Here is a 22,771-nt window from a genome sequence, read left to right on the forward strand (position 1 = left end):
CCTTAAACTCCCCCCCTAACCCTCAGCATACCAACAATTGCCCAGCATCCATCTACTTATTCGGGCTCTGCCGCTTCTCACACTCCACCGCTACACCACTCCCCCTCCTCCCAGTCTTGCATGCAGCAGCTGGGTTGTCCCTAACTGGCCCCCTAAATAATTCAAGAAAGTTAAAGCGAGGAAGGTGCAGTGACCACAATGAAGCTCCTCACTCCGCTGCTGCAGTGTCAGTCTATCACTGTCTCAGATTCCCTGTCTAGTGCCTTCTTCTCCTCTCTCCCGCCATTTGCATAGTTCTTAATTCCTAACTGTATGTCTTCTTGGAGCTGTTTGCTCCTGCGCCTCCATCGTCCTTCAAGTCTCTGCATTGTGTCTTTCCCGGAGGGACGCACCCACAGCGTGTCCATCCAAGTGTGTGCTCCCTCCGTACTGTCGAAGAAATGGGAAGTGCAGTTGTGTAGGACTTTGAGCATTGCAGGGTAGATCAACATGTATTTGAAGCCGGCACTCCTTAGTCTCTCCTTGGTGGGGCCGAACACCACCCTCTGCTTCTGCACTTTCAGTGTGTAATCTTGTTACACCGCTATTTTAGCTAACCCTCATTCAATGATTCCCCCTGGTCTAGAAAACGCCAGTATTGTTTCCTTGTCTCTGTAGTTTAGGATTTTTGCAATCAGGGGTCTGTGGGGTGCTCCTGCCAGGGGTTTTCTGGCGAGGGACTTGTGGGCTGTTTCAACTGTGAAGCCCTGCAGCAGGGTACCCGGCCCCACCTCCTGTAGAAGCATATTCTCCACAAACGTTGTGGGGTCTTTCCCCTCTGCTCCCTCCGGCAGACCCAGAATCCTTATATTGTTCTGTTGCGCCCTTCCTTCGGCATCTTCAGCCCTGCTCTCCAGCGCTGCCACTTTCAATTTTAGCACCTGTACCTCTGACATGGTTCCTGCTATATGATGCTTGTTCTCGTCCGCTTGAGTCTCCCCTGTCTGCACTCTTTCAGCCAGCATCCGGACATCCTGCCGCAGCAGCCTAACGTCCGTTATGACCTTGTCTATCTTCCTTTCCAAAGTGGTTTGGAGCACTGTTATGGCCTTCAGTATTCAGTTCTCATCTGTTTTAGCCTCTGTTTGTGTGTTACCGCTCCCTAGCTATGCCGTACCACCACCTTCTCCTTTCCACGTCAAGGCCTCCATTCTGGTATGCCTGGTCTTCCCTTTATATTTTCTATCTGGCATGTGAGTGGAGTGTCCCCCGCACAGCGCTATCTCTGTCAGCTTATTCGTGCCGGGATGTATTTCTGTGGGGTGGTCTGCCTGGCTCCTCGCTGCTTTTCCGCCCTGTGAAGTCTGTCCCGCACTTACTGGGGATGACCCCCAAGCAGTGCTCAGTTTCCCCCCTCGCAGTGCTTCCTCTTTCGTGCGTCACCATACTGGTGCCTTCCCTTCTGGATGCTGCCACCCCGGGGGTGCCTGCGCACCTCAGTCCAGCGCCTCACTTAGGTTCCACTAGCTGCTCTTGTGGTAGTGCCCTGCTCAGTGTCTCATGTCTCACCCTGGCTTCTAGGTGCCGCTTGGTGTGCTAGGGGCCAGCCCTCCTCTTGTCCACCTCTTCACTTCCCCTTGGAGCACGCCCTGGCTCTTCCATCTTCAGCTTACACCCAAGCATGCAGCGGGGCAGGCCCTCTCTGCTTTTGCTGCAGCTGCTGTCTGACGTGGTGCCCGGGGCTTCCTTCCTGCCGGCTGTGGCTCTATATGATCCCCTGGGCTCGCCGTCTCCTCGCTGCAGTGCTCCTGCAGCCGCTGCATGCTGGCAGCTTCAGTTCCCGGTGCTCACCGGGCTTCTGGCCAACCTCTGCCTTTGTGCCTCAAGTCGCTGGGGCCAATGCAGCAGTGCCTCACCTTCCGTGCTGCTGGGCGCTCTCCATCTTCAGTGGTTGTCACCGCTCCCGGCCATCTCTATGTTGCAGGCGCGTTTTTCTGTGCCAGGCTCCGCTGCCGATCGGTCCCGTTTCCTCAGCTCACTGGGCTCCTCACTGCTCCTGCTTGCTCGCCGGCACTCGCTGCACTTTGGGACAGGTTTCACTTCGCTTTTCTGTCATTTTACACACTTTAATGGCAGTAGGGCTAATCTTTTTTGTTGGATCTGGCAGGAGTTCACTGAGCTAACGTCTCTACAGCATGGCTGCTGGCCACGCCCCCCCCTTTGGAAGTCATTCATGTTACTGAATTCCCAGTTGCGCATATGCCCAATGGGTTATGTTGTGGCCTGAATGGATGACAGGACACTGTAGGATTTCCAACAGTCTTTTTTGACTGACAACAAGGGAGAATGTCTTAGGACGGACCGGTGGCGCAGGGCGCTTACTCACTGTTTACTGCCCAGGTCCTGTGCTTCCCCAGTTAATTCACTGTGGAGGGGTTGTGCTCACCGGTGGCACGCCGTAAGCTCTTAGGGCCCCCATGAAGCCTCCAGTGGCTGTGGTGTTATGCCCTAAGAGCTGTGATGATGATTCTCGAGTTGACTCTACTTTTTCCTGTAATCAGGAGCAGCGCTCCTGTACGACCGCTCTAGCTGGCAGCGCGCCAACTCTGAAGCGGGAACGTTTTCCCGCGGAGCGTGGGCTCGCGAGATCCCGTCTATCGAGATCTCGCGAGAACACGCTCCCGCGATCACGTGATGTCCCCACACACCTCCTCTGCTGGGAAAAAGGATGGGAGGTCACTCCATGATGAAGTCCGCATATTTCCCGGGCTTCCTTCTCTCTCTCTGGGGCCTGCCTGGACCCGGGTATGTAGCGGGATCGATGAAGTGTCCTTGGGAGGGTGCTGGTGATTCGGGATCTCTTTGTCCAGCTCCTTGCTGTGATCCCCTGGGTGTGGTTGGGGAAGGGGAGCTTGCGAAGTCGTTGCGATTTTGCGGCTCTATGATGTCTCCACTCGGGAGATGATGGTTCTCGTATGGCTCTTGGCAGATCTGATCTCCTCCAGTGTCTCCAGGGGAGTGTACAGTATCATCTTTCCTGCGGTACATAGCTACCCTCTCCAGGTTCCATCTCCTGCCATCGCTGGTGCGGATGTGGTTTGTCCCTCTCTCCATGACTTCTATGGGACTGCTGTATCTAGAACCTGTGGAGGTGTCCTTGTGGGGAAGTCGTATCTTCACCAGATCCCCTTTGTTGACTTGTGTGTGTCGAGCGGCTCGGCGCAAGTCCCCCTGTGCTTTCATTGCTTCTTTGTTGCGCTGCATACGGCACGTTACGTCAACCATGTCAACGTCTTCGTCGGCCCTCACTTGCTGAAGCCATGGTGGTACCAGTGAGGATGCCGCCCTTCTCCCCCTCAGCAGATGGAACGGGGACACACTGGTGACGGCGTTGGGGGTGAGACGGTGGGCCGCTACGGCTTCTTTGACCGTCTTGTAAGGGTCTAGGCCAGAGGCGTGGGCCAGTTGCAGCGCCCCTTTGATGAAGCGGTTGGCCCGCTCGACTAGGCCATTTGCCTGTGGGTGGTATAGACTTGCTTTCCGCTGTTTGATGTTGTTAAGCTTGAGAAATGTTTCCATTTCTCTGGAGACTAGTTGGACTCCGTTGTCCGTGACGAGTTCTTCGGGCAGGCCCTCCCGCTGAAATATGGCGGTGAGGGTTTCAATGACTGTTCCCGTGGTGATGTCCGGGGTGAAGTCAGCTTCCACCCATTTGGAAAAGTAGTCGACCAAGACTATCCCGTATCTGTGCTCAGGGGGCATGTTGTCCAGCGGCCCTATGAAATCCAGCCCCAGTTTTCGCCACACCCCTTAGGGGACTTCGGTGGGCAGCATGGGGGCTTGCCTCACGGCTAGGCGCTTGTCGCTGTTGGAGCATTCGTGGCACCTGTCGACCATCTGCCGAACGTCCTGGTCCATACCTGGCCACCAGTATGCGTCGCGTATCCTTCTTATGGTCATGTTGCACCCTAAATGGCCCGAGTGTGCTCTGCACAGTATGACTTTACGGATTCCGCTGGGTGGGATGATTTGATCACCTCTGAGAATGAGACCGTTAATGGCGGTAATTTCCTCATTCACCTTCCAGTAGGGACGAAGGCCTTCAGGGATCGCTCTCTCCATTCCGAACCCAGGTGCTTACGTGCCTTAGAGCGTAGTCCTGCTCGAACTCTTCCTGCCAGTGGCGCTCGCTCATTTCCATGTACTCGACTTTCCTCAGGTCGCCGATGGACGCAACGACACATTCGTCTTCCAGGAATGTGGTGCCGGGGGCGCTTTGGTTGAGGAGCCTGGACATGCAGTCCGCTTGTGCGTTTTTCCAGCCCGCAATGTGTTGTATCTCGTAGGTATACTCTTGGAGCTTCGCGGCGATCCTGGCCAGTCTGGGGGTGGCCGTCTTGGTGCCGCCCGGGCTCAGCATGTGAATGAGCGGCTTGTGATCGGTGATCAACTTGAACCTTGTCCCCCATACGTATGATCTGAAGTAGTCGACGGCCCAAGCGCATGCCAACATCTCTTTCTCTACCGTAGAGTAATTCTTCTCGGATGAGGATAATGCCTTGGATGCAAATGCCACAATGTCCTCTGTGTCGCCCTTTTTTTGGGTCAAGGTGGCCCCTAGGCCGTATGCGCTGGCGTCAGTGGTGATGTAGGTGTCCCATTCAGGGTTGTATGGTTTAAGGCACGGCGCGTGTAGAATCCTATTCTTGATTTCGCCGAAAGCCTCGTCTTGTTCTGGGCCCCAAGAGTACGCTACCCCCTTCTTCAGAAGCTCCCTCATGGGAGACGTGGTCTCAGAGAACCTGGGGACGAATTTGGCATAGTACTCAGCTAGGCCTAAGAATGAGCGCAGTTCCTCTTTAGACATCGGCGCCGGCGCCTCAGTAATGGCCTCCATGAGGTTCCTCTTGGGACTCACCCCATCACTCGAGATGCAGTACCCAAGATACTCTACTTTGTTCACCCCGAAAACACACTTTTCATGGCGTAGGTGAATGCCTTCCTCCTGAAGTCTGCTTAGGACTGACTTGAGCGCCTTGTCATGGGTCTCGCTGTCCTTGGCGTATACCAGAATGTCGTCTTGGAAGAATGAGACATTGGTGAGGCCTTTCAATAGGGAGTTCATCATCCTCTGGAATGCGGATGCTGCGGACGATAACCCGAAAGGCATGCGGGTGTATTGGAAGGTGACAAAAGGAGTGATGAACGCCGTCAGAGGGCGGGAGGACTTGTGTAGGGGAATCTGGTGATAGGCATCACGCATGTCCAGTTTCGAGAAAATGGCCGCCTCTTTCATCATGAGGACGATCTCATTGATGCTGGGGAGCGGGAAGCTATCCGTGATCACCTCCAAGTTCAGGCTTCTCAGGTCGATACAGATCCTGAGGTCGTTGCTGGACTTCTTCTTTACTAGTACTACCGGACTCAGCCACTCCGAGGATTCCACGGTTTCAATGGTTCCTTCCTCGACCATCTTCCTCAGGTGAGCGTCCAAAGCTGGTCTTGTGGTGGCAGGTACCGCCCTTACTTTGTGCTTGACTGGAGTGGCGTTGAGTTTCAGTCGAATTTTGTGTACGAAGTTTTTCACTTTTCCCGGTTTCTCGGAAAACAGGTTTGGAAAGATCTCCTTATAGTTTTGCGCTGCTCCTGATGAGATCATGAGCACCTGTTCCGGAGTGCTGGGATCTAGTTTCATGCTGAGTTTGTGTTGGTCATCCCACCCCAGCACGGCTGGACCTTTGGGAGAAAAATACACCTTGGTGGTGGTAGACCTCCCCTTGAAATCGATGCGGGCCTTGATGTAGCCCAACAGGTCGACCGTTGCCCCTCCAAACACGGTGGGTTTTTGCCTGGTGGATCTAATCTCCACTCTTTCTTGTCCCATCATCTCCTTGTACGTGTTGATGGGTAGAATGGTGAGGTCGGATCCCGAATCAGCCATGACGCGCGTTTCCATTCCGTCCACTTTAATGGTGCAGTGGGGCTTTTCTCTTCTGGCATGGGGGGCATTGACCATGACAACCATGTCCTGTAGTTCATCCTCATCGGTGGAGGTGCAGTCACCGTCAACACGGGACACGGTTTTCTCCCGCCACATGCATGCTGGAGCCACGTGGCCAATGCGTCCGCACTTGGAGCATTCTTTATTCCTGGCGGGACAGTCGCGGTCGTTCGCCATGTGCTTGAGGCTGGCGCATCTGTAGCATTTCGGTGCCTCCCTTTTCCTGGGACTTTTGTCTTTGGGGCCGTCGCGGGATTGCTTGTCTCTGCGACCTCTCCATTGTAGCGCCGCCATTTCGGGCACGGGCAGGTGACTTCCCGCCTCCTTGCGTCTACTGGAGGTTTCTTCCTCCGCCCTGGCAATCTGGATGGCTTTATCGAGGGTGACCTCCTTCTCCTGGATGAGTTTGTCCTGTACTTTCCTAGAGTTGGTGTGGACGACGAGCATGTCGCAGATGACCTGTTCTGCATTTTCTCCGAAGGCGCACAGAGAAGCGAGTTCTCTCATCCTGGTGATGTAGTCATCCACGGTTTCGCTCCCTTCCTGTTTGCGAGTGTAGAATCTCAACCTGTGCAGTACAATATTCTCCTTGTTGGTGAACCTCTTCATGATGCGACGCGTGGCTTCTTTGTACACGTCGTCGTCATCGGCGTCTTCGTCGGCCGCAGGTATTTCTTTAAGGCCTGCAAAGATACGCTGACCTTCCACCCCTAGCGCATTCAACAGCATCGCCCTCTTCCTGATGGGGGCATATCGCGTGCCGCCCACCGCTTCCAAGTAGGTGGAAAAAAGGGGTTCCCATTGCATCCACGGAATCGCCGGTGTCCCTGGCAAGGGGAGAAACGCGGGGGGTGGCGTGGCGCCTTGCATGGTGGGTCCGTGGGACTGCAGGTATCCTCATCGCCAGTTATGTTGTTGCCTGAATGGATGACAGGACACTGTAGGATTTCCAACAGTCTTTATTGACTGACAACAAGGGAGAATGTCTTAGGACGGACCGGTGGCGCAGGGCGCTTACTCACTGTTTACTGCCCAGGTCCTGTGCTTCCCCAGTTACTTCACTGTGGAGGGGTTGTGCTCACCGGTGGCACGCCGTAAGCTCTTAGGGCCCCCATGAAGCCTCCAGTGGCTGTGGTGTTATGCCCTAAGAGCTGTGATGATGATTCTCGAGTTGACTCTACTTTTTCCTGTAATCAGGAGCAGCGCTCCTGTACGACCGCTCTAGCTGGCAGCGCGCCAACTCTGAAGCGGGAACGTTTTCCCGCGGAGCGTGGGCTCGCGAGATCCCGTCTATCGAGATCTCGCGAGAACACGCTCCCGCGATCACGTGATGTCCCCACAGGTTTACATACCCACGTTTGCCATCAAAGGATCCTCCTCAAGTTTACCCAAAAGCTCCTGTAGTTTCGAAAACCTCTTGCTTTGAAACCTTCAGCTCTTATCTTCCTCCCACGTATAAAACTTGAAAAACCTTTTCAGGTTTCCTTAGGAGGTATGACAGCTGCAGTGGATGGTGCTGTGGGGAATTTGCAGCCACATAATTTGCAGGGGACAGATGGCGTAGTAGATCATTATATTCCTACTGTGCTTTTGGAGGCGGGACCCTTGATGGGGGTTTCTAACTTTGGCAGAAAGAACAGAGAGTGCGCCCCTTTTGAAGCAAACTAGCTCCCAGTCTTTGTCACCTTTGTCAGATTCCCAGGTGGAGTTTTCATGTCCCATTGTGCAGGTTACTGGCGGTGGTAGTTCTAAGATCTTTTAAAAAAATGTTCATAGAAAAAAGAGGTAAAGGTCCCAAATGTTGAGGGTGAAAAATGTTCAGAAGATCATGTTCTGGTTATTGATTATATTCTTAGGGTGCTGCTTTTCCTGTTAACCGCCATTATGTGTTGAAGTTATTTTCTGCTGTTCCCAACCTGTGTTTCATTACATCTCAAGATATAGGCCAGGTGCAATTTGTGAGGAGTTCGACCATCCGCACGGTGGGTGTGCGCTCGCCTGGGTATTTTAAAATATTAAATGAAATTGAATGATGGTAGATCAACCTCCGGAAAATGTGTGGCGCTAATCCGCACAAATGTTCTATGCTCACCGCACGACATACACATAGACCCGTGAGCTCTAGATGGACACAGCCTACAGGCGCTTTCCCCCCGTCATATTTAGTTGGGATATGACAGCCAGGATTACACCATGTCAATTCTGAAGGGGGAAGGCAAAACCTTCCTCCTGCCATGGCCAGACGAATTAACTATCAAAGGCTCGATGGGTCCACCCTGTCCTTTTGTTTAGCTCTGCATATGGTGGCAGCAATTAACATAATTAACATACTAATAGAGTATGCTTCAAACATGCCCATATTGGGCCTGGCTGCAGAGGTTAACAAAGGAGATTGGAAACCCCAAAAACCTTTGATATGCACTGTGTCAACCTAAAGCCAGCTCCCGCCCTTAGTATCAATGGACAGTGAAATGTCATGTTTGGGACTGCGTGTATTACAGTAGTCATCCCCACAGGGGGACCCCCTTCAGAAGGTATGAGTATGTGGATTGATGGCACCAGGCACACCAGGCAGTCTGGTCCCATCTTCCGCCAGTGAAGGAAGGCCAGGACCTCCAAGAGGGAAGCAAGATCCCTCCCCTAAACATCTCCCAGGATACAGAGGGAGATACTGAATCCAGATGAACCTGCAGCAGCTCTAGATCCGGTACCCAGCCAGACCACAGCATGCCCTGCTAGGCTCTGCAGCAAGCTTCCTAGGTGGGAAGTGCCAGAGACTCTGGACTAAGGCCGCCTGCCTTAAAGGAGCACACAAGCCCAGTGAAGAAGCTAGGAGGAGTGCATCAACAAGCATCTACCGACATCCACCTTAAAGGACATTTTCGAGCCAGTCAAGCCCCTCGAGCTGCAACCGACTTCACCACTGACTGTTGTTACGCTGCAGTCGCTAAGGCCCTCTGAGACGTCTCGACCAGTGCTTCAGAACTGTCAACGAGCACTTAGTCAACAATCATTCCTGACCCTGAATGGCTGTTTAGGCCAGCCTGCAGCTGTCCATCCAGCCTGATGCGTTGAAATGCCTGCCGCCTGACACCCGCAGCTGTCTCCCATCTATAACTCTGTCGCAGAATCTGCAAAGTGCCCTGAAACCAGCTCGACCCGGTCTAGCACCAGGAACATCTACAGCACAAGAGCACAAGGTAGATTATGTTTCTGTCCCCTGGTCCTTCTCCAAAGGCCCCTCATGACATTTTACGACCCATTGCTCCCTTTGTGTTGAAACCAAGTATACTTGAACTATTGCGATTAATTACTCTACCGACTACCCTCCTGGCAGTATCCAGAGTGCATCCATTTTACTTCTTTGAAACTTTCTGTCCTTTGCATTCCTAACAGGGTGGGTTGTATTTTGTAGTGTGCTAGAACTGTATGTTGTGATAAAGATAAAGTAAATATTTGTATACAACCTTGACTGGACAGACCCTTTTATCATTGGGTAATAATTGTATTTTTGCTGCATTGCAACTAACCAATGATCCACGACCTTGCGGAGATAAGCCTGCCGTTCCATTCACGTTACCAAAATTGAACAAGGAGGTTTATAATTTGCTTGTGTTTCCAATCTGTTCGGATCCCTTCTGGTGTACTAGAGGTGTGGGGCTGAATGATGGTTTAGAAACTGATATTCATCCATGGAACACTGGTGCCACGGAAGTTGATTGGTCACAGAATTCCTCACAGAAGACAAATTAAATGTAGTTAAACTCTATTTTGACTCCTGTATGGTGAGAAATGTGCTGCTATTGGGCTGATAAAACAGTGTAACTCTCCATCTGCACCGATGTTACTTAAGGGTCTCCAAAAAACTGAGTTGGTGCAGAGTTGTTCATGGAAAATCAGTATCATTCCTTCTCTAGGAGAAGAACGGGGGTTCTGGATTCAAGCTCTGCAAAAGTATGCCTTGCTTACGATTGGTCCTCTATTTTAAATACTCTTCATGGAGGTACCTGAAAAGGTACATACACATGAGATCCTTACGAAACCTTGACCAGTTGGAATTGTAGGGGTTTCATTCACCTAGTCTCCTCTTTAGTCGGTTTGAATGAGTATATGTTAATTTGTCTCCAGGAAACCTGGATAGGTCACATTCCTATAATGGATGGTTTCTCAACTTGTTCAGTAAATGCAAAAAAGGGTTTGCAGGGACGACCCTATGGAGGTCTGCTCTGTGCGCTTCAACATAATGTGCGAATCAAAATGCTACAGTTGGACACTAATAGGGGTGACATTCAGTTGATCAAATAATAGGGGTGACATTCAGTTGGTCAAATTGTCATGGATATCGGGTCTAAATTGCTCATCCTCTGTTTTAAATGTGTATTTTAACCCTAAGAGTGTTAAACTATCTGTTTTTCTGGAGTACATAACGAATTTGCTCTTGGAGGTTAAGTGCGAAGACCTGTCAAGTGTTATTATTCTTGGAGACCTACATTCGGAGTGTTTGGACCCTCTGCATTATTTGTTAAATGAACGAGTTGGAGATTCTGTGTTTGCCAAAGAGAGGGGCCTATTATTCTGTGAAATAGCAAGGAGTTGGGGTATTTCAGTGGGAAATGGAAACTTTTCTGACGATATTCCGCCACATTACACATGGTGAAATCGTTTTTCTCAATCCACTTTTGACTATATATTCTTGTCCAATGATTTATATTTTGTATCTATGAATTTTAAGGTTTTAAATCTAGAAAAGAGTGATCATAGTGTACTTGTTTCAACTTTAGAATTGGATCTTTTGAAAAACGTTGAAAAGCCGATGAATTTATGTTTGGAAGTTAATCCTAGAAATGATGCTTTGGAATGGAAACCTGGCATTGCAATCAAAAGTGATAATGTTGTATTAGGTGCCGATACTACTTCAAATGATGTACTATTGGGCCCCTTCACAAAGGAGTATATGATACAGGACCTATTAAAGGGTATGGTAATAGCTGCTTCTGATGGGTCAGCTACCTTTAGTCATAAAACACATAAGCATACCTATAACAAAGGGGTTCGTGAAAGGAAGCATCTGCTGCATAAATCAATTAGAGGTCTTAACAAATCGGATGCAAATTTTAAAAAGGAATGAAACCTTCTGAAGCAGGCTTATAGAAATTGGCTCAAAGGTTATTGGCCCAAATTGTACACAGCTCGCGCCGAAGCCATGTTCCATGCAGTTAGAAAACGAGATTCATCCTCGTTCTGGAAACTTCTTAAGGTGTCAGAACCCCAGAGCAAACTTCAGATTCAGCCCATTGTGTTGGGAAGACTATTTTTCCAAATTATATACGATGGTTATGTACCAACACAAGGCTTCCCTATTGTGAGGTCCATTGGAAAGACTATATGCGGGTGGACTTGCCATCAGTGCAGGCTTGCATTATGAAAAGTAAAGCATCCAGGGCCCCAAGTCCATATGGCCTAGCTAATGCTAACTTCAAATCCAATGTACCTCTGTGGTTGGCTCTCCTATGGGGATTATTTACTAATATTCTTTCCCTAAACTCTTTACCACCATCTTGGAGGGGAGCATTGATTATTTGTATTTATAAGAACGGTGACAGAATGCTACCTAAAACTACTTTGTGTTGCAGGAACTCCAGAGTTGGGCTGCAAGAAAGGTTTTTTTGACGTAAATCAATCAGGTTTCAAGGGAGGAATGGGCACTGTTTTATATTTTTTCTTAATTCACCTTTTACAGACCCAGGCTCAGTACCAAACGCGACCTATTTATTGTGCATTTGTAGACATCAGTTAGGCTTGTGACCGCATTAATAGAGCGGTCCTTCTGCAGAAACTGGAAATATTAGGGGGCCCTTCTGGCATTCTTGGTATTTTGATAGCCTTGCACTCAAAAACTAAGATAAAAATAAGCCTCGACCAGGCAGGTAATACTACTGCATGGATAGATACTCATTGTGGGCTTCGCCAGGGTGCCTGCTTGCTCCAGTAGTGTTTAATGTGTATATTAGCGACCTTGGTGAAGCCCTGAAAAGTAAACCTTACAACCCCCCGAAACTGGGTTGGCCCGTCTATAAACTATGTAACATATTCAGACAATAAAATCCTTTTTATTTGACACCCATTGGACTCCAACATGCCCTTAACACAATTAATGTATACTTTTTGGATTTGGACTTGAAACTAAATTTTAAAAAGTGTAAAATATTGATGCTCAATTAAGCGTTGTGAAACAAAAACATTTTTGAGTTTTGAATCAGACACAGTTGGGGTTGGAATCCAGCTTTAAATATCTTGGCGTACGTATATACGCCAAGTGGAACAAGTTGCTGCAAGATAATTATATGAGGAACAAGGCTTCTGTGAGTGCCTCCCAATTCCGTATAATTGATGGAAGATTTGGTCAGTTCTCTGTTATACCTGTTTTAAATTATCACCATCAGAAAGTCATTGCTCGTTTTCTTTATGCTGTCGAAACAGTTTTGTTGCCCTGTAATTGGGATAGGGTCGAGGGTTTCTTGTGGAGAAGTGTTTTATTCCTGCCGCAGGGAACGCCTGTCCCGATTACGAGACATGAGTTGGGACTGCTTTCCCTGCGGGTTTGCGTTAACCGGAAATGATTACAGTTGCTCTGGAAATTTTGTATTCCCCCAGAAAATACCTTATTTGCTAACCTTAGGGCTAGTTGGACAAAGCAGGCCATCCTCATTTTGAGCTCATTAAATTTCGGTAGAGGAGCTCTTGGCCATTCCTCAACGGCTTAAAATGAAACTTTTCAAACAGGATTGGGTAGGTAATCGAGTGATGCCCATGAATTACCATTCTTTTTCCACCATTTTAGATACGAGGTGAAAGCTTTTGATGTTTTACCTTGGTATTTTAAAAAGCACCTTTCTAGATTGCACAGAGGTGACATGTTGAGGCTTAAATTAAATGTGATGTCTACTGGAGAGATCTCAGGAGCTCAAACTAAAAGTCCAAGAATAAATAATGTTTGTAGATATTGTGTCGAAGCCGTAGAAACACTCCACCAATTATTAATTGATTGCTACATGCTACAATATCTGCGAATTGATATGTTTGCCAGATTTGTTTTGTAGTATGTTTTCTAAATTCCGAGTTGTTTTGGTCGAGAATATTAAATAGCCAGGAACCAATTTTAGATATTGTAATCTTGACATTTTTAAATAAGGTTTTAGTGTGATTGTTTTAATAAATAATACGTTTTTGAGTATTGATGAAATTGATTGTAATTGTTTGTAATGGTTCTTAGTTTGTTTTCTGTGTAAAAAGTGATATAACTTATATTCACTAATAAATAATAATAAAAGATAAGACTGAGAGGGGTGCAATTACTTCACATGTTTCAATAAGGGAGGTGGGGCCAGAGCACAGGAATGTCAGAGCCAGCAAATCTGAGGAGAGAGAAACTCGGTGCTTTTAACAGGGGGGTTGTCCCTGCCATCCATGCTCGCCTCTGTCTTTTAAAGCTGCCATCATGTATTTGCAATTAATTTCGATGCAACATGCTTCACACACTGCCACCTGAGACAACACAAACATAACAGTAATAGGAAGTAGCGACTACTGAACTCGACTGTCAGGCATCGCGGTGAGACTCAACAAATAACTGAGCAGAGGCAAGTTACCAGCTGAAGTCTTCAGTCAGCAAGAAGCTGCCCCGTGCAGCTGGACACGTGCCTGTGGGAATGGCTGGGCCCATGGCTGGGGAGGAAGAGCAAGAGAGGAAAGCTGCTCAGGATCGTTTCACAGAGGCAATGTGTGGGAACTCCAGGGCAGAGGCTGGATAAAGGGCCCTCATTTGTGCTAATAAACAGTTCTTCATCAACTTTGTTAGGAGCACAGTCCTTTTACACAAATGTCATGAGGAAGGCTCAAAAGAGGACAGAGTAGATTATGGGGTGGGCCATAGTCACAAAGATGACGAACCAAAGAAGCACAGAAGCCACCGTTACAAGTTCCTTGCTCATGCGCCTTCTAGGAGTAAAAACTTAAAGAATAAACTGACCAAAGACACTGAAAGGAATGGCCGACCCCCATCAGTATGCTTTGTATTGGGAGGCTACTGATAATTGGTCACCTGTGCTATCAGAACTTGTTTGTTTGTTTGTTTGTTTATTTATTTGTTATGCGCACCGGACCCTGAGGTAGCAGGGTGCAAGAGACAAGGAAGTTTACAGCTTGGTTACAGAAGTTACAAGTTACAGAACACACAAGTTACAGAGTAGACAGTTTTTTGGCTCTAGACAAGGTGAGACAAGTACAAGTGCAGATAGAGCGCCACCAAACAGTCCAATCAATGGCGAACAAAATAGCAAGTCAGGTAGAGTACAAGTGGAGGTGCGAGAGGTAGAGTGCCGTTTATGTTGCATTCTCGGTGAGCCATTTTATGGTATTCTTTCTGAAGTTGTTGAACGTTTGGTCGGAACTAAGTGCAAGAGGTAGGGCGTTCCATAACTGAGCTGCCTTGACTGGGAAGCGGGATCCTCCAATAGTGGTAAATTTAAATCTGGGCACTAGGAGGCAGTTAGGGCTGACTGTCCTTGTAGGTCTGGAGGGATTTTTCCTATTGAAGCTGGGGGCTTTGTTGTTTAAACATTTGTGGATGATGGAGGCAGATTTAAGGTTGATTTTTTCTTGAGTAGAAAGCCATTTGTGTTTACGTCTTATTTCTGAGATATGTGCTCTTCTAGGGATGCTTAAGGCCGCTCTAAGTGCATTATTTTGGAGCACTTGAATTCTATTGATGATTTGTTTGGTTATCCCTATGTAAAGGGCGTTACAGTAATCTAATTTTGATAAGATGAGGGCTCTGGCTAGGATAAGACAACTGTCATCTGATAAGAAATGTTTCCCAGCGCGTATTAATTTACATGTATAGGCCGTGGAAGAGGCCAGTGAGTTCACCTGTTTGGTTAAGGATAGTGTTGCATCAAGGTAGAAACCTAATGTTTTTACTTCTCTGGCGACCTTGATAGTGTTGCCATCGATGATGAAGGCTGAGTAGTTTTGGTTGAGTTTGCAGATGCGGGCTGCAGTGCCCAGGATGATAAGCTCTGTTTTGTCATCGTTCAAGCATAGGCCATGGTTGGCCATCCATGCTTGAACGATGCTATAGACTCTGTTCACCAGAGCCAGGTCTTCAACATAATCCCCAGTAAGTGGTAGGAGAATCTGGGTATCGTCTGCGTAGTTGGTATAGGTGACACCCAGATTATCGAGATCGTCGAAGAGTGGCTTGGTGAAGATGTTATAGAGTGTTGGCGAGACACAGGATCCCTGTGGCACTCCGCAGGTGATAGGAATCGGGTCTGCTGCCGCTGCGGGGGAGAACACCGCTGCGGGGGAATATACCGCCTTTTCTTTAAAGAAAACGTGTGTATATTTGACACATTTTGTCAGCAGGGCACACCACCTTCATTTTGTTGCCGAGAGAACACATTTTACTGGGTCCGTGTAGTAACAGCACGTTTTTGTTACCTTTTCAAGTACTTCTTTTTCCTTAAGTCTGAATATTTGACTGCAGTCTATATTTGCAAGCACTCATTAAACTTTGGCTTTTCTCAAGTTCTTTAGCATATTGTTGGCGTGAGATGGACTGCCATGAGAAACTGACAGGGTGACATGATCAGTGTTCTGACATGGAGTGAGTCAATACAGAAGCCTGGTCCGTGCTGGTTTGGACGGTTACATTTAAAATCGCTTTTAAAGCAGGAGGTTGAATTTTTCTACAGTTCGGCTTTAAACATGCAATGATTACTTTTTGTAAACCGTGATATCCTGATACGTGGCTATTTTTTAAGTGGAGAACATTGTCTTCCTGAATCACGCATTTTCACCCCTATGCCTGCACATTCATTTTTTTATCTGCATGCTTCTCAGAATTGCCATTTTCATTTTTACACTTCCATTTCAAAAATAAAGTTGGCTTTCGGCACTTCCACGCCCTATGCTTTTTTTAGTGAGAAGTGGGAGCTGGATGCCAGGTAACACATACAGCTGCATACGATGACAAACATGGTTGCAACAAAGGGGCAGTTCATATGCCCGTCCATTTAGAAATCGACCCAGGTTGCTTCTTGAAAGGTGTGCAATGCCAGTTCAGAATGCCTTAATTTAACCCTTCCAGTAGCAGTTGACGTCCACTTTGAATGCTTTCTTCTGCTGTCTACCTCCTTCAGCTTGTACTATTTGGGAGTGTGCAGCAGACTGGGGTTATGGTGGTCTGCATGCAGGCTCCGATCAGCTTTAAAATACGTGGAAGTCATCTTCTTGAAAGCGACGAGGGGTTACAGGCATAGATTCCGCACGTGCACATCTGGAAATGGACAGGACAGATGTGGGAAACGTTAGGCGTTAAGAACATCATCGGACCATGTGATGAACTTACAACAGAACAGAAACACACTTTGCCAATCACTGATCACATGTGCAAATAGATGGAAATAGTCTTCTTGCATGAAAGAACTATGGCACCGGCTCCCAGCCTCCACCCTCTAAGTGTCCAGAGACTTCTAGCGGGGAGGGTAACCCAAATGCCTTCTCTTTAAAAACAGGGTCTAAGTCACCTCAAAGTCCCTGGCTTTGCACTTAAGGGTCACAGAGCAGGTCACCCCTTTATCATTCAAGAGGAAACAGTAGAGAAACTACATATTTTTCAAAGACTCTGCGAGAAGGGCTGTGGCCAAACAAGATGACGTTGGTGAAAATGTCCAGGACGCAGTAGCCATCGACAGAGTGGCTGCACCTATCACCACAGGGGTTAGCCAAACGAGCTCAGGGAGGCCGAGCCCCCAATTCAAAACTGAATCCTGACTGGATGACGCCGAAATCTCCCAGCTTCAATTTGTCACTTCAAGAAATGAAAAAGGAGTTAGTGTAGTGTATGCACAAACGTACAGAGAAAGAAACTTCAATGCAGGACATGCCACACACATAGTACACGAGGGGGAATGGGTGAAAAGTTAAACTGCCCGTCAAAACACCAGGTAAACTACAGCAGATCTTCCACAACACTGTGCATTTAAGAAAACTAAGCAAATGCAGCGAATGTCTTGCAGCCCTCCCAAAAAACAAAAACAAAGCAACAACCGCTGCGATGGAAAACATTCTGGCAGAACAAATGGAGTGTCTCGTTCCAACACAGGCCATGGCCTGTCCACAGGCAATTAAAACAATCTGCAAAGTAGCCCTGTGCTTGGCGCGTGTAAGCCACCACTCACCTGCAAGATAGCTGCAGCACAAGACACTCAGAACAAGAAATCCTAGACTCACGAGCAGCCCAGAGAGAGGCAGGAGGTAGCAATGAGAGCGAAGAAGCGGGGAGCAGAGAAATCAGCGCACCAGGAGATTCACTTTGGTTGGGGTGGTTCATGTATGTAAACATGTTCTCTGTACAGCACTTAGGCGTAAGCACTATTTAAATAACACATCTTTTATTTCCTTGGGTAACTTTAAAGGAGCAAAGCAATAAGAGCATACATCTTTGTTGCGCGAGCGATTCTATGACACGACAGGAGGCTTGATATTATGCATAACAATCTTTACTTCTGAACCACAGCAGCAAAGAAAAAACTTTTACAAACAAAAAAGTTTAAATAACAGAACTAAATAAAGTTCACAGTCAATGAAAGGGTGGACTCCCCGAATCCAACATGGAGGACAGGTCATGCCCTGCAGGTGACCAATGGGCAGGGACCCTCTATATATGTCCTTTACTTTAATCCCAACTCCTCTTTCTTTGCTGCTGACACCACAGCTAAGTCACTCCTTCTAGTTGTGCCTTGCATGCTAGCCAGTTGTTGTCATAATGTGTTATAATTTGTTACAATGTATTATAATGTATTATAATGTATGGTATTTTATATACATATGGTGTAGTATAGAGTTACACTTTTCTGCTTTCACTTTGGTGTCACTAAATTGGTGTTGTATGAGAGCGTGACACTGCCGCTTTATTATTAGCAGTTTCGGGAGGGAGCAGCTCCGCTTCCGACTGAGTTTACTGATTATCTAAACCCGACGCGCGCAGGCCTGCTGGAAGCTTACCTTCAGGCCCGACGCATGTCGGCCTTCTAGTGCCGGTCGGCCCGCCCACTCCAGGCCTACACACATGGATCTATCATAGGGTTTTTCGCCTCAGACCCGACGCATGTGGGCCTTTCTACTGGATTGAATTGTTGTGTGCCTAAGTGGCAGCGCAGTATTTTCAGACCTACCATCGCGGATCTGTCAGAAGCTTCATTTCAGACCCGACGCGTTTTGGTCTTTCCCACATTATTATTTTTGGATTTCGGGCCCGGTAGGCACGTCCATTTCTTGCCCAATGCACGCGTGCCAGTTAGAAGCTTTGCTTCAGACCCGTCGCGTGAGTCAATAGGACCCCAATAGCTCAACAGATAGAGCTTGGGTCCTCTAGTAACCTCTCAGAGGGGTTTTAGTATTTATGTTAATATTTATGTTGATTTATATATTTTTTTTAATATGGTAAAATATCTTAAAATATTTTGGGCACATATATATGTATTTATTATGTTTATGACAAATGAGCACTGGTGTGCCTCCCACCCCCGCCCCTCCTGCTTGCCTGTCAGAATCATTTGCTTCCGGTGTTTTGCGCAGGGCGGGGCGTTCCCATCAATATGGTAGCCGATATGCTAACTCAGAGAGTTGAGTGCTTGCTGCTGCATTTTGGGTGTGATCTGCAGGTTCTAATTTCGGCAAGGCCATCTCAGCCTTTAATCCATCTTAGGTCGATGAATGAGTACCAACACAGGTTGGGTGATATTGTTTTTATTTTAGTTCTATAAAAAAGAGCGTAAGCGTAAACACCATACAATAACATATCTTCAGTTTTCTCTGGCACAGCTAATTAGCCTTACTATAGGCGTACCTCGGCCTGCTCGGCTTCAGGCTTTGCCTGATTTATAGTGCAAGGTTTCCCCCTCGTGTGCTGCTGGGTGCCACACTCTGCTAGAGTGAGCAGCTTTGGTGTGCGCTTGCACAGTTTGTTTTTCCTCTGTTACGGCAAGAATATGAGCCGTGTGTAAAGAGCATTAACCCTTACCTGCTAGGTTTGCGGTTACATTAAGTACAGTTAAAAGAATTACATTTACTTCCTTCTAAGAAAAGCGAGAGATAATTTTGTGATGGGATTTTAAGGGAGTCTTCCCTGCCTATCAGCCAGTGGTACCGCAGATAGTCCTCATTGGACTCTGCAGGGTGGAACTTTATTTCTTTAATAGACTCAGCTTTTAATGAGCCTTTTAATGAGATCCCTGATTTTCATGCATCCTGCTAAGGGATTTTTTTCTTGGGATCTAGCTCCCAGTAGGTGCATTAGTTTTTTCCAATCATGTACAGGACAACTCAGTCCTCCCTTTTTCCCCTTCTAATACCGTCCCCCTTCCCTTGAAAAGAGTCAAAAAAGTGAGTTGGAGGAGTACCAGTCCCACTCTGGTCCTCCTTGGGTCTGATATCGGCTTCCCGCAGTCCCTGTTTCCTCTACAGAAAGCCCAGAGGCTCGGGCTTGCCTACTGAAAGACGCAAGAGAAACTTAGATCTCCCATTTCCCTCCATAAAAGAGGTCAGTCCTAGTTTTAAAAGGGGTTACATTATTCGTCTCTTCCTTCTTAAGGTGGCCCTCATTCTAGGTTTAGACTATTTCATGGTATACGTTGGGTCCCAAACAAAGGGACATACCCCAAAAAGGGGGTAAATAATTCCTTGAAGAGTTCTCAAGGCAAGTTGTTGCATGTGTTCAGTTCTGTCGCCCAGACAGTGAGCTGGCTGATTGCCTGTTGATGCGCATATACTGTGGGGCTGGTTTTTTGGGAACAGTTTGCCTGCTCGGCATTACTAACGCCTGCTTTTTCTACAGAATGGTGTATGTTCCTTCTCATGTAACTTCATCCCAAATTGTCATTCGGCAGGGTTGCTATTATTAAGTTCTTTGCCCCTCAAGGGAATAGAGCCCGCTCCTTGGCTGTTTACTCCCAGGGTTCTACCCATCCCCGACCAGGCGCATCAAGAGGTGGGCACGATTACTCCTCTGCTCGAGGGGCTCAAACACAGTTTTATCCTTGAAGAAGTTTTGACTCCATTGGAGGTAGTGCCGGTAGGGGTGCTGCTAGACCTAGGATACCTCCAGTAATGCCTCATGTACTCGTCGTTTTCTATTACATGGGGTATAGGAAGAAGGCTGGCCGGGGTTTTTTGTCTTCAGCAATGAGAGCTGTTCACCTCAGATCCTTCGAGGTTGCATTCAGTAATGGAAGTTCATTTTGAGTATTTCCCCTGTTTTTGTTTGTTTCTTCCTTGCCTCTTCCCCTAGTGCCCAATAGGGTCAAGCAGGATTGGATAATGGTGGAGATAAGTATCCTCCTTTTTGAAGGTTCGGTGGTACTAGCGCCCTTCAGATTCTCAATTTCTGGGCATAATAGCTCTGGTCCCATTACCTGAAGGCGAATTTTTTCACCGTTATTAACTTGTAAATTCTAACATCTATTAGTGGTATATTATCTCTTCAAAATGGGTGGTTTCTGTTTTTTCATTCAGCCCTCTATGGAGCTCGCACTTGTCAATGCATGGGGGTCAGCTGTGTCCTTTTTTCTACAATCAAGGGTTTGTTTGTTATAAATACAAGGGATTAAAGCTCAGTTTCTGTATCCTTCGGGATGGCAGGCTCTCCTAGATAAGGAAGTAATGCTTCTTGTCCCCTTGAAAGGGAGGGTTCCCCTCAGATAGCTAACCTGGGTGAGCAGGTGGTCAGTTCCATCCAAGCTATTTTTTCTCTCCCCTCTCCATTACAAGGTGCTATAGCAACTCAAGACTAAACATCTTTCATAAGCATCTATCTTCCTCGCAGTTAGGGTCTGCTCCCCGAGTTCAGGTTGGATCTCCTTTAGTGGCTCAAGCTCATGAGTGCCTAGCATGGCACGGTACACTTTCCGTTCCCTCTCTGGATTTTCTTTCTGTAGTGAGATGCCAGCAGACTGGGCTGGGGGGTGGAGGGGACAAGATAAGACAAGTTTCCACGGGCAGAAGTGGTCCTTTCTAGCGAAGTGACTGTGTGTCAACAGTCTGGAGCTGTTAGTGAGGTCTCTTGCAGTCAAGTGCCTTCTCTCTTTGCCAAGGTCTGGTATCTTTGGGGTTCCAATTAAGTGTTTTCTCTTTGCCTTGTGACTCATATGCTAAGTTCCCCAGCTTTACAGTTACAGTTCGGATCCCAGTCCACTGGAATTAGCGGTGGATATTGCTTGTCTCTTCCCTCTCCACCTGTAGCCTCTCTGCGCCCGACAGGTTTGGCTTACAAGCTGGTCCTTCAGGGATTCCTCTCCCTTACTTATTAGAACATTTCACCTTTTCCTGCTGCTTATGTGGGCTTTCACAGGACTCTATCTGTGTAATCAAGGACTTCAGGGCAGCTTCTGATAACTCGGGGTTCCTCTCAGCTTGGATCAACTGGGATTATTTAGGACGTGGCTCAACTTTCGGTTTAGTTTCTCCCTTACTGTAGAGATAGTTATCTTCTGGTGGAGTTGTTTTAAAAGGGCAATATTACATGTCGATGATTTAATCTAACTGCCATTATGGCAACAGGACAGGTTGTCGTTTAGGGTGAAGACAGTGGATAGGCGCTCCTTGGTGCGCAGGGCCTTCAAGTCCATTTGCATTAAGGTCCCACCTAACCTAGGTGGATATTTTATTCTGTGGGATGTTTATATTGTATTGGATGGTCCGTTTCTTGTCCTGGCTAATGAAGGTTTGTCTTTGCTACAACTGTTTTCCAAGTTATCCATGTTTGGCTTCTTCCTGTTAAGGAGTTTTTTGGTATCGCAGCATTGGTTATGGGAAATGAAAGGTTCACTCCTCAGCGGATCACTTTCTTTATTGCCGGGGGTTGTGAGTAGTTGGTCTCCTCCATTTCTTATCCAGGTTTTTCTGGAAGATTGTTAAGATGAGTGATTAAGTGTTTAAATGTTTTGAGTTCAAGAGAGAGAGGTTTTTGGCCTCCTTATACCTCTCAGCTGCTTTCCTACGGGAACCCTATTGCGGGCTTCCCTGCCCCCCTTTTTTTGACCAGTTAGATTAAGTAAGTGATGCGGAAAGAGGGAGTTAATTTCTCCTTTGGTTCTTTCAGTTAAGGGGCTATGGAGTTAGAACATTCTCCCGGGGGTCCCTGGGGAAAATTATCAAAGCAGCTGATTGGCCAAGAGGATTGTCTTTTTAAAACATTTTATTTGAGCACAAGCGTATTAATCATGTTGAGGTTCATGTGATGTAAGTGCTTTAAACTTGATAATATGAAGCCTCCTGTCGTGTCATAGAATGGCTAATCCCCCTCATTAACGTGAGAGGGGGTTTAGATTCCATTAAAGACAGGAGGCAAGTATTATCCCACCCACCCACCCTCTTTTCTGTTTTTTATAAGACCCACCCACCCTGTTCTGTTTCATATTGTTTCAGCTTTCGGGTGAGAGGTCCTATCCAGAAGAGTTTGTCGTAGTTTCCAGTCGCTGAGAGGTTGAGAACCCTCCAGTTTCACTGGATCCTTTTCTCCGTGCTTCGCAGTTGGATCATTCCAGTGGACGTCTGGTGCAAGACAGCTGCCGAAAGAGGAGCTGGGATTAAAGTAAAGGACATATATATAGAGGAGGGTCCCTGCCCATTGGTCACCTGCAGGGCATGACCTGTCCTCCATGTTGGATTGGGGAGTCCCCCTTTTCATTGACTGTGAACCTTATTTAGGTCTGTTATTTAAACTTTTTT

Source organism: Ambystoma mexicanum, chromosome 9 (genome assembly GCF_040938575.1).
Source record: "Ambystoma mexicanum isolate Mex_15411 chromosome 9, UKY_AmexF1_1, whole genome shotgun sequence".
In the NCBI taxonomy this organism is placed as follows: Eukaryota; Metazoa; Chordata; class Amphibia; order Caudata; family Ambystomatidae; genus Ambystoma; species Ambystoma mexicanum.